The sequence below is a fragment of the Sinocyclocheilus grahami genome, unplaced genomic scaffold (assembly GCF_001515645.1).
Source record: "Sinocyclocheilus grahami isolate Dianchi unplaced genomic scaffold, SAMN03320097.WGS_v1.1 scaffold58.1, whole genome shotgun sequence".
NCBI classification, from domain to species: domain Eukaryota; kingdom Metazoa; phylum Chordata; class Actinopteri; order Cypriniformes; family Cyprinidae; genus Sinocyclocheilus; species Sinocyclocheilus grahami.
Window position 1 is genome coordinate 3,040,576 of NW_015505237.1, and position 217 is coordinate 3,040,792.

The following is a 217-nucleotide window of genomic DNA, read 5'->3' on the forward strand; positions in this document are numbered from 1 at the left end:
TATAAATGTAATTTATTCCTGTGATGCAAAGCTGAATTTTCAGCATGATTACTCCAGTCTTCAGTGTCACATGATCCTTCAGAAATCATTCACATGCAGAATTTGGTACACAATTATTAATAATGGTTTTTAATATAAATGTTGTAAACAGTTCTTGCTGCTTACTGTTTTGGGGGGAATTGTCCACAAAATTACATATAACTACCCCCCCCCCCCC

At 35.5% G+C, this 217-nt stretch overlaps 1 protein-coding gene across 1 annotated transcript in view; it reads left to right on the forward strand.

Annotated features, from left to right (window-relative positions):
* The window catches only part of LOC107584338 (adenylate cyclase type 2), an 86,578-nt gene that overhangs the window by 53,258 nt on the left and 33,103 nt on the right, over positions 1-217 (forward strand). The window lies entirely within an intron of this gene.